Source organism: Rhinoderma darwinii, chromosome 3 (assembly GCF_050947455.1).
Source record: "Rhinoderma darwinii isolate aRhiDar2 chromosome 3, aRhiDar2.hap1, whole genome shotgun sequence".
Taxonomy (NCBI): Eukaryota; Metazoa; Chordata; class Amphibia; order Anura; family Rhinodermatidae; genus Rhinoderma; species Rhinoderma darwinii.
The window spans coordinates 389,539,579-389,551,060 of NC_134689.1; the positions used below are offsets into that span (position 1 = coordinate 389,539,579).

The window sequence follows — 11,482 nt, forward strand, 5'->3', positions numbered from 1 at the left end:
CGAATCAGAAGATTGTAGGTTTGACTCCTACCTGGCTCGTACATGTTGCCGTGATCGTATAGTGGTTAGTACTCTGCGTTGTGGCCGCAGCAACCCCGGTCCGAATCCGGGTCACGGCAGTAACCCTTTGCTTACTTATTTTTAATGATATTTACCCAAGGTTTAAGAATATTCATGGATTTTCAGGAAATACACAACACATTTTATCTACGGCTTGTTCTCTTTGTTCTAGATGGCAAAAATCTGGAAATATGTGATTTAGCCTGTTCCGAAAATGTGTTGTGGAAAAAAGTAAAAACTTCACAAGAGTTCTCAATCACATGAAAATATTTCGTTATTAGCTGGTTTCCATTTGATTTGCCTCACATGATTTCCAGATTCCATGAAAATATTTCCCCTCTATCTGGTTCCGACTTGCTTTGCAATACATGAAAGGAACTTATGGCAATCGGATCCTTGTGTAAGTTTTGAGGTGATCCAGAAATGTGATGCATAAGCAACAATACTCGTTGCATCTGGGCCAGTGGCGCAATGGACAACGCGTCTGACTACGAATCAGAAGATTGTAGGTTCGACTCCTACCTGGCTCGTACATGTTGCCGTGATCGTACAGTGGTTAGTACTCTGCGTTGTGGCCGCAGCAACCCCGGTCCGAATCCGGGTCACGGCAGTAACCCTTTGCTTACTTATTTTTAATGATATTTACCCAAGGTTTAAGAATATTCATGGATTTTCAGGAAATACACAACACATTTTATCTACAGCTTGTTCTCTTTGTTCTAGATGGCAAAAATCTGGAAATATGTGATTTAGCCTGTTCCGAAAATGTGTTGTGGAAAAAAGTAAAAACTTCACAAGAGTTCTCAATCACATGAAAATATTTCGTTATTAGCTGGTTTCCATTTGATTTGCCTCACATGATTTCCAGATTCCATGAAAATATTTCCCCTCTATCTGGTTCCGACTTGCTTTGCAATACATGAAAGGAACTTATGGCAATCGGATCCTTGTGTAAGTTTTGAGGTGATCCAGAAATGTGATGCATAAGCAACAATACTCGTTGCATCTGCGCCAGTGGCGCAATGGACAACGCGTCTGACTACAAATCAGAAGATTGTAGGTTCGACTCCTACCTGGCTCGTACATGTTGCCGTGATCGTATAGTGGTTAGTATTCCACGTTGTGGCTGCAGCAACCCTGGTCCGAATCTGGGTCACGGCAGTAACCCTTTGCTAACATTTTATCTACGGCTTGTTCTCTTTGTTCTAGATGGCAAAAATCTGGAAATATGTGATTTAGCCTGTTCCAAAAATGTGTTGTGGAAAAAAGTAAAAACTTCACAAGAGTTCTCAATCACATGAAAATATTTCGTTATTAGCTGGTTTCCATTTGATTTGCCTCACATGATTTCCAGATTCCATGAAAATATTTCCCCTCTATCTGGTTCCGACTTGCTTTGCAATACATGAAAGGAACTTATGGCAATCGGATCCTTGTGTAAGTTTTGAGGTTATCCAGAAATGTGATGCATAAGCAACAATACTCATTGCATCTGGGCCAGTGGCGCAATGGACAACGCGTCTGACTACGAATCAGAAGATTGTAGGTTTGACTCCTACCTGGCTCGTACATGTTGCCGTGATCGTATAGTGGTTAGTACTCTGCGTTGTGGCCGCAGCAACCCCGGTCCGAATCCAGGTCACGGCAGTAACCGTTTGCTTACTTATTTTTAATGATATTTACCCAAGGTTTAAGAATATTCATGGATTTTCAGGAAATACACAACACATTTTATCTATGGCTTGTTCTCTTTGTTCTAGATGGCAAAAATCTGGAAATATGTGATTTAGCCTGTTCCGAAAATGTGTTGTGGAAAAAAGTAAAAACTTCACAAGAGTTCTCAATCACATGAAAATATTTCGTTATTAGCTGGTTTCCATTTGATTTGCCTCACATGATTTCCGGATTCCATGAAAATATTTCCCCTCTATCTGGTTCCGACTTGCTTTGCAATACATGAAAGGAACTTATGGCAATCGGATCCTTGTGTAAGTTTTGAGGTGATCCAGAAATGTGATGCATAAGCAACAATATCCATTGCATCTGGGCAAGTGGCGCAATGGACAACACGTCTGACTACGAATCAGAAAATTGTAAGTTTGACTCCTACCTGGCTCGTACATGTTGCCGTGATCGTATAGTAGTTAGTACTCTGCGTTGTGGCCGCAGCAACCCCGGTCCGGGTCACGGAAGTAACCCTTTGCTTACTTATTTTTAATGATATTTACCCAAGGTTTAAGAATATTCATGGATTTTCAGGAAATACACAACACATTTTATCTACGGCTTGTTCTCTTTGTTCTAGATGGCAAAAATCTGGAAATATGTGATTTAGCCTGTTCCGAAAATGTGTTGTGGAAAAAAGTAAAAACTTCACAAGAGTTCTCAATCACATGAAAATATTTCGTTATTAGCTGGTTTCCATTTGATTTGCCTCACATGATTTCCAGATTCCATGAAAATATTTCCCCTCTATCTGGTTCCGACTTGCTTTGCAATACATGAAAGGTACTTATGGCAATCGGATCCTTGTGTAAGTTTTGAGGTGATCCAGAAATGTGATGCATAAGCAACAATACTCGTTGCATCTGGGCCAGTGGCGCAATGGACAACACGTCTGACTACGAATCAGAAAATTGTAGGTTTGACTCCTACCTGGCTCGTACATGTTGCCGTGATCGTATAGTGGTTAGTACTCTGCGTTGTGGCCGCAGCAACCCCGGTCCGAATCCAGGTCACGGCAGTAACCGTTTGCTTACTTATTTTTAATGATATTTACCCAAGGTTTAAGAATATTCATGGATTTTCAGGAAATACACAACACATTTTATCTATGGCTTGTTCTCTTTGTTCTAGATGGCAAAAATCTGGAAATATGTGATTTAGCCTGTTCCGAAAATGTGTTGTGGAAAAAAGTAAAAACTTCACAAGAGTTCTCAATCACATGAAAATATTTCGTTATTAGCTGGTTTCCATTTGATTTGCCTCACATGATTTCCGGATTCCATGAAAATATTTCCCCTCTATCTGGTTCCGACTTGCTTTGCAATACATGAAAGGAACTTATGGCAATCACATCCTTGTGTAAGTTTTGAGGTTATCCAGAAATGTGATGCATAAGCAACAATACTCATTGCATCTGGGCCAGTGGCGCAATGGACAACGCGTCTGACTACGAATCAGAAGATTGTAGGTTTGACTCCTACCTGGCTCGTACATGTTGCCGTGATCGTATAGTGGTTAGTACTCTGCGTTGTGGCCGCAGCAACCCCGGTCCGAATCCAGGTCACGGCAGTAACCGTTTGCTTACTTATTTTTAATGATATTTACCCAAGGTTTAAGAATATTCATGGATTTTCAGGAAATACACAACACATTTTATCTATGGCTTGTTCTCTTTGTTCTAGATGGCAAAAATCTGGAAATATGTGATTTAGCCTGTTCCGAAAATGTGTTGTGGAAAAAAGTAAAAACTTCACAAGAGTTCTCAATCACATGAAAATATTTCGTTATTAGCTGGTTTCCATTTGATTTGCCTCACATGATTTCCAGATTCCATGAAAATATTTCCCCTCTATCTGGTTCCGACTTGCTTTGCAATACATGAAAGGAACTTATGGCAATCGGATCCTTGTGTAAGTTTTGAGGTGATCCAGAAATGTGATGCATAGGCAACAATACTCGTTGCATCTGGGCCAGTGGCGCAATGGACAACGCATCTGACTACGAATCAGAAGATTGTAGGTTTCGACTCCTACCTGGCTCGTACATGTTGCCGTGATCGTATAGTGGTTAGTCCACGTTGTGGCTGCAGCAACCCTGGTCCGAATCTGGGTCACGGCAGTAACCCTTTCCTAACTTATTTTTAATGACATTTACCCAAGGTTTAAGAATATTCATGGATTTTCAAGAAATACACAACACATTTTATCTACGGCTTGTTCTCTTTGTTCTAGATGGCAAAAATCTGGAAATATGTGATTTAGCCTGTTCCAAAAATGTGTTGTGGAAAAAAGTAAAAACTTCACAAGAGTTCTCAATCACATGAAAATATTTCATTATTAGCTGGTTTCCATTTGATTTGCCTCACATGATTTCCAGATTCCATGAAAATATTTCCCCTCTATCTGGTTCCGACTTGCTTTGCAATACTTGAAAGGTACTTATGGCAATCGGATCCTTGTGTAAGTTTTGAGGTGATCCAGAAATGTGATGCATAAGCAACAATACTCATTGCATCTGGGCCAGTGGCGCAATGGACAACACGTCTGACTACGAATCAGAAAATTGTAAGTTTGACTCCTACCTGGCTTGTACATGTTGCCGTGATCGTATAGTAGTTAGTACTCTGCGTTGTGGCCGCAGCAACCCCGGTCCGGGTCACGGAAGTAACCCTTTGCTTACTTATTTTTAATGATATTTACCCAAGGTTTTAGAATATTCATGGATTTTCAGGAAATACACAACACATTTTATCTACGGCTTGTTCTCTTTGTTCTAGATGGCAAAAATCTGGAAATATGTGATTTAGCCTGTTCCGAAAATGTGTTGTGGAAAAAAGTAAAAACTTCACAAGAGTTCTCAATCACATGAAAATATTTTGTTATTAGCTGGTTTCCATTTGATTTGCCTCACATGATTTCCAGATTCCATGAAAATATTTCCCCTCTATCTGGTTCCGACTTGCTTTGCAATACATGAAAGGTACTTATGGCAATCGGATCCTTGTGTAAGTTTTGAGGTGATCCAGAAATGTGATGCATAAGCAACAATACTCATTGCATCTCGGCCAGTGGCGCAATGGACAACACGTCTGACTACGAATCAGAAAATTGTAGGTTTGACTCCTACCTGGCTCGTACATGTTGCCGTGATCGTATAGTGGTTAGTACTCTGCGTTGTGGCCGCAGCAACCCCGGTCCGAATCCAGGTCACGGCAGTAACCGTTTGCTTACTTATTTTTAATGATATTTACCCAAGGTTTAAGAATATTCATGGATTTTCAGGAAATACACAACACATTTTATCTATGGCTTGTTCTCTTTGTTCTAGATGGCAAAAATCTGGAAATATGTGATTTAGCCTGTTCCGAAAATGTGTTGTGGAAAAAAGTAAAAACTTCACAAGAGTTCTCAATCACATGAAAATATTTCGTTATTAGCTGGTTTCCATTTGATTTGCCTCACATGATTTCCGGATTCCATGAAAATATTTCCCCTCTATCTGGTTCCGACTTGCTTTGCAATACATGAAAGGAACTTATGGCAATCGGATCCTTGTGTAAGTTTTGAGGTTATCCAGAAATGTGATGCATAAGCAACAATACTCATTGCATCTGGGCCAGAGGCGCAATGGACAACACGTCTGACTACGAATCAGAAGATTGTAGGTTCGACTCCTACCTGGCTCGTACATGTTGCCTTTATCGTATAGTGGTTAGTACTCTGCGTTGTGGCCACAGCAACCCCGGTCCGAATCTGGGTCACGGCAGTAACCCTTTGCTAACTTATTTTTAATGATATTTACCCAAGGTTTAAGAATATTCATGGATTTTCAGGAAATACACAACACATTTTATCTACGGCTTGTTCTCTTTGTTCTAGATGGCAAAAATCTGGAAATATGTGATTTAGCCTGTTCCGAAAATGTGTTGTGGAAAAAAGTAAAAACTTCACAAGAGTTCTCAATCACATGAAAATATTTAGTTATTAGCTGGTTTCCATTTGATTTGCCTCACATGATTTCCAGATTCCATGAAAATATTTCCCCTCTATCTGGTTCCGACTTGCTTTGCAATACATGAAAGGAACTTATGGCAATCGGATCCTTGTGTAAGTTTTGAGGTTATCCAGAAATGTGATGCATAAGCAACAATACTCATTGCATCTGGGCAAGAGGCGCAATGGACAACGCGTCTGACTACGAATCAGAAGATTGTAGGTTCGACTCCTACCTGGCTCGTACATGTTGCCTTTATCGTATAGTGGTTAGTACTCTGCGTTGTGGCCACAGCAACCCCGGTCCGAATCTGGGTCACGGCAGTAACCCTTTGCTAACTTATTTTTAATGATATTTACCCAAGGTTTAAGAATATTCATGGATTTTCAGGAAATACACAACACATTTTATCTACGGCTTGTTCTCTTTGTTCTAGATGGCAAAAATCTGGAAATATGTGATTTAGCCTGTTCCGAAAATGTGTTGTGGAAAAAAGTAAAAACTTCACAAGAGTTCTCAATCACATGAAAATATTTCGTTATTAGCTGGTTTCCATTTTTTATTTGCCTCACATGATTTCCAGATTCCATGAAAATATTTCCCCTCTATCTGGTTCCGACTTGCTTTGCAATACATGAAAGGTACTTATGGCAATCGGATCCTTGTGTAAGTTTTGAGGTGATCCAGAAATGTGATACATAAGCAACAATACTCATTGCATCTGGGTCAGTGGCGCAATGGACAACGCGTCTGACTACGAATCAGAAGATTGTAGGTTTGACTCCTACCTGGCTCGTACATGTTGCCGTGATCGTATAGTGGTTAGTACTCTGCGTTGTGGCCGCAGCAACCCTGGTCCGAATCCGGGTCACGGCAGTAACCCTTTGCTTACTTATTTTTAATGATATTTACCCAAGGTTTAAGAATATTCATGGATTTTCAGGAAATACACAACACATTTTATCTACGGCTTGTTCTCTTTGTTCTAGATGGCAAAAATCTGGAAATATGTGATTTAGCCTGTTCCGAAAATGTGTTGTGGAAAAAAGTAAAAACTTCACAAGAGTTCTCAATCACATGAAAATATTTCGTTATTAGCTGGTTTCCATTTGATTTGCCTCACATGATTTCCAGATTCCATGAAAATATTTCCCCTCTATCTGGTTCCGACTTGCTTTGCAATACATGAAAGGAACTTATGGCAATCGGATCCTTGTGTAAGTTTTGAGGTGATCCAGAAATGTGATGCATAAGCAACAATACTCATTCCATCTGGGCCAGTGGCGCAATGGACAACACGTCTGACTACGAATCAGAAAATTGTAGGTTTGACTCCTACCTGGCTCGTACATGTTGCTGTGATCGTATAGTGGTTAGTACTCTGCGTTGTGGCCGCAGCAACCCCGGTCCGATTCCGGGTCACGGCAGTAACCGTTTGCTTACTTATTTTTAATGATATTTACCCAAGGTTTAAGAATATTCATGGATTTTCAGGAAATACACAACACATTTTATCTACGGCTTGTTCTCTTTGTTCTAGATGGCAAAAATCTGGAAATATGTGATTTAGCCTGTTCCGAAAATGTGTTGTGGAAAAAAGTAAAAACTTCACAAGAGTTCTCAATCACATGAAAATATTTCGTTATTAGCTGGTTTCCATTTGATTTGCCTCACATGATTTCCAGATTCCATGAAAATATTTCCCCTCTATCTGGTTCCGACTTGCTTTGCAATACATGAAAGGAACTTATGGCAATCGGATCCTTGTGTAAGTTTTGAGGTGATCCAGAAATGTGATGCATAAGCAACAATACTCATTCCGTCTGGGCCAGTGGCGCAATGGACAACACGTCTGACTACGAATCAGAAAATTGTAGGTTTGACTCCTACCTGGCTCGTACATGTTGCTGTGATCGTATAGTGGTTAGTACTCTGCGTTGTGGCCGCAGCAACCCCGGTCCGATTCCGGGTCACGGCAGTAACCGTTTGCTTACTTATTTTTAATGATATTTACCCAAGGTTTAAGAATATTCATGGATTTTCAGGAAATACACAACACATTTTATCTACGGCTTGTTCTCTTTGTTCTAGATGGCAAAAATCTGGAAATATGTGATTTAGCCTGTTCTGAAAATGTGTTGTGGAAAAAAGTAAAAACTTCACAAGAGTTCTCAATCACATGAAAATATTTAGTTATTAGCTGGTTTCCATTTGATTTGCCTCACATGATTTCCAGATTCCATGAAAATATTTCCCCTCTATCTGGTTCCGACTTGCTTTGCAATACATGAAAGGAACTTATGGCAATCGGATCCTTGTGTAAGTTTTGAGGTTATCCAGAAATGTGATGCATAAGCAACAATGCTCATTGCATCTGGGCCAGAGGCGCAATGGACAACGCGTCTGACTACGAATCAGAAGATTGTAGGTTCGACTCCTACCTGGCTCGTACATGTTGCCTTTATCGTATAGTGGTTAGTACTCTGCGTTGTGGCCGCAGCAACCCCGGTCCGAATCTGGGTCACGGCAGTAACCCTTTGCTAACTTATTTTTAATGATATTTACCCAAGGTTTAAGAATATTCATGGATTTTCAGGAAATACACAACACATTTTATCTACGGCTTGTTCTCTTTGTTCTAGATGGCAAAAATCTGGAAATATGTGATTTAGCCTGTTCCGAAAATGTGTTGTGGAAAAAAGTAAAAACTTCACAAGAGTTCTCAATCACATGAAAATATTTCGTTATTAGCTGGTTTCCATTTTTTATTTGCCTCACATGATTTCCAGATTCCATGAAAATATTTCCCCTCTATCTGGTTCCGACTTGCTTTGCAATACATGAAAGGTACTTATGGCAATCGGATCCTTGTGTAAGTTTTGAGGTGATCCAGAAATGTGATACATAAGCAACAATACTCATTCCATCTGGGCCAGTGGCGCAATGGACAACACGTCTGACTACGAATCAGAAAATTGTAGGTTTGACTCCTACCTGGCTCGTACATGTTGCTGTGATCGTATAGTGGTTAGTACTCTGCGTTGTGGCCGCAGCAACCCCGGTCCGATTCCGGGTCACGGCAGTAACCGTTTGCTTACTTATTTTTAATGATATTTACCCAAGGTTTAAGAATATTCATGGATTTTCAGGAAATACACAACACATTTTATCTACGGCTTGTTCTCTTTGTTCTAGATGGCAAAAATCTGGAAATATGTGATTTAGCCTGTTCTGAAAATGTGTTGTGGAAAAAAGTAAAAACTTCACAAGAGTTCTCAATCACATGAAAATATTTAGTTATTAGCTGGTTTCCATTTGATTTGCCTCACATGATTTCCAGATTCCATGAAAATATTTCCCCTCTATCTGGTTCCGACTTGCTTTGCAATACATGAAAGGAACTTATGGCAATCGGATCCTTGTGTAAGTTTTGAGGTTATCCAGAAATGTGATGCATAAGCAACAATACTCATTGCATCTGGGCCAGAGGCGCAATGGACAACGCGTCTGACTACGAATCAGAAGATTGTAGGTTCGACTCCTACCTGGCTCGTACATGTTGCCTTTATCGTATAGTGGTTAGTACTCTGCGTTGTGGCCGCAGCAACCCCGGTCCGAATCTGGGTCACGGCAGTAACCCTTTGCTAACTTATTTTTAATGATATTTACCCAAGGTTTAAGAATATTCATGGATTTTCAGGAAATACACAACACATTTTATCTACGGCTTGTTCTCTTTGTTCTAGATGGCAAAAATCTGGAAATATGTGATTTAGCCTGTTCCGAAAATGTGTTGTGGAAAAAAGTAAAAACTTCACAAGAGTTCTCAATCACATGAAAATATTTCGTTATTAGCTGGTTTCCATTTTTTATTTGCCTCACATGATTTCCAGATTCCATGAAAATATTTCCCCTCTATCTGGTTCCGACTTGCTTTGCAATACATGAAAGGAACTTATGGCAATCGGATCCTTGTGTAAGTTTTGAGGTGATCCAGAAATGTGATACATAAGCAACAATACTCATTGCATCTGGGTCAGTGGCGCAATGGACAACGCGTCTGACTACGAATCAGAAGATTGTAGGTTTGACTCCTACCTGGCTCGTACATGTTGCCGTGATCGTATAGTGGTTAGTACTCTGCGTTGTGGCCGCAGCAACCCTGGTCCGAATCCGGGTCACGGCAGTAACCCTTTGCTTACTTATTTTTAATGATATTTACCCAAGGTTTAAGAATATTCATGGATTTTCAGGAAATACACAACACATTTTATCTACGGCTTGTTCTCTTTGTTCTAGATGGCAAAAATCTGGAAATATGTGATTTAGCCTGTTCCGAAAATGTGTTGTGGAAAAAAGTAAAAACTTCACAAGAGTTCTCAATCACATGAAAATATTTCGTTATTAGCTGGTTTCCATATGATTTGCCTCACATGATTTCCAGATTCCATGAAAATATTTCCCCTCTATCTGGTTCCGACTTGCTTTGCAATACATGAAAGGAACTTATGGCAATCGGATCCTTGTGTAAGTTTTGAGGTGATCCAGAAATGTGATGCATAAGCAACAATACTCATTACATCTGGGCCAGTGGCGCAATGGACAACGCGTCTGACTACGAATCAGAAGATTGTAGGTTTGACTCGTACCTGGCTCGTACATGTTGCTGTGATCGTATAGTGGTTAGTACTCTGCGTTGTGGCCGCAGCAACCCCGGTCCGAATCCGGGTCACGGCAGTAACCGTTTGCTTACTTATTTTTAATGATATTTACCCAAGGTTTAAGATTATTCATGGATTTTCAGGAAATACACAACACATTTTATCTACGGCTTGTTCTCTTTGTTCTAGATGGCAAAAATCTGGAAATATGTGATTTAGCCTGTTCCGAAAATGTGTTGTGGAAAAAAGTAAAAACTTCACAAGAGTTCTCAATCACATGAAAATATTTCGTTATTAGCTGGTTTCCATATGATTTGCCTCACATGATTTCCAGATTCCATGAAAATATTTCCCCTCTATCTGGTTCCGACTTGCTTTGCAATACATGAAAGGAACTTATGGCAATCGGATCCTTGTGTAAGTTTTGAGGTGATCCAGAAATGTGATGCATAAGCAACAATACTCATTACATCTGGGCCAGTGGCGCAATGGACAACGCGTCTGACTACGAATCAGAAGATTGTAGGTTTGACTACTACCTGGCTCGTACATGTTGCCGTGATCGTATAGTGGTTAGTACTCTGCGTTGTGGCCGCAGCAACCCCGGTCCAAATCCGGGTCACGGCAGTAACCCTTTGCTTACTTATTTTTAATGATATTTACCCAAGGTTTAAGAATATTCATGGATTTTCAGGAAATACACAACACATTTTATCTACGGCTTGTTCTCTTTGTTCTAGATGGCAAAAATCTGGAAATATGTGATTTAGCCTGTTCCGAAAATGTGTTGTGGAAAAAAGTAAAAACTTCACAAGAGTTCTCAATCACATGAAAGTATTTCGTTATTAGCTGGTTTCCATTTGATTTGCCTCACATGATTTCCAGATTCCATGAAAATATTTCCCCTCTATCTGGTTCCAACTTGCTTTGCAATACATGAAAGGAACTTATGGCAATCGGATCCTTGTGTAAGTTTTGAGGTGATCCAGAAATGTGATGCATAAGCAACAATACTCGTTGCATCTGGGCCAGTGGCGCAATGG

The 11,482-nt window shown here is 40.1% G+C and overlaps 3 non-coding genes across 3 annotated transcripts; all 3 read left to right on the forward strand.

The window, feature by feature from the left end:
• Nucleotides 1-517: 517 nt before the first annotated feature.
• TRNAR-ACG (transfer RNA arginine (anticodon ACG)) lies at nt 518-590 on the forward strand. Its single transcript has one exon. It is a non-coding gene; the product is annotated as a tRNA-Arg (tRNA).
• An 8-nt stretch (nt 591-598) lies between these two features.
• TRNAH-GUG (transfer RNA histidin (anticodon GUG)) lies at nt 599-670 on the forward strand. The gene has a single exon. It is a non-coding gene; the product is annotated as a tRNA-His (tRNA).
• A 398-nt stretch (nt 671-1,068) lies between these two features.
• Nucleotides 1,069-1,141, forward strand: TRNAC-ACA (transfer RNA cysteine (anticodon ACA)). Its single transcript has one exon. It is a non-coding gene; the product is annotated as a tRNA-Cys (tRNA).
• The last annotated feature ends 10,341 nt before the right edge of the window (nt 1,142-11,482 follow it).